Below are 614 nucleotides of genomic sequence, written 5' to 3'. Positions count from 1 at the left end.
GGTATACTTGTGTATATCCACGGCAAAAATAATATGTCAGTCTGTCGTTACCAGCAGATTATTTCACTCAATGATGAAGACACAACAACAAAAATAACTGTGTCTTCTTATATTTCGACAGCCTGACACTTATGGGGAATGAATATAGTTTCCTTAAGCTTGGATGAACACTTTTTTCCTGCGAGTTAAGCAAATAGTTTACACAGCACCAGTTTTGCTACGGAAGTACATTTTAGTGCGTTTTAGAAGTCACGACGATAAGAGCTTTATTCTATTTCCAATTTTCTTTTTGTCTGAAGATTTTTTCAAATAATTAAGATGAAGAACTGAAACCATTTTTCCTGAACAGCAATAAGTGATTAAAACGTAAATCATCATAACTCAGTCAAATATCATTCAAACTATTTGCAATTTGACACACATACACAGTATGCTATAGGAATGTCTACAAAACTATTAAAAATATGTACAAAAAGCATCTAAGAATTTCATATTTAAAAGAACTTACAGCAGAAAAGTTTTTCTATACAGTTGAAAGAAGATTTTTGGAAAGTGTTAGATACATATATTAAAAATTAGCGAAAATATGCAATTTGGCAAACATTAAACGACGC

The sequence above is a fragment of the Belonocnema kinseyi genome, chromosome 5 (genome assembly GCF_010883055.1).
Source record: "Belonocnema kinseyi isolate 2016_QV_RU_SX_M_011 chromosome 5, B_treatae_v1, whole genome shotgun sequence".
NCBI classification, from domain to species: domain Eukaryota; kingdom Metazoa; phylum Arthropoda; class Insecta; order Hymenoptera; family Cynipidae; genus Belonocnema; species Belonocnema kinseyi.
This window is presented reverse-complemented; position numbering follows the sequence as displayed.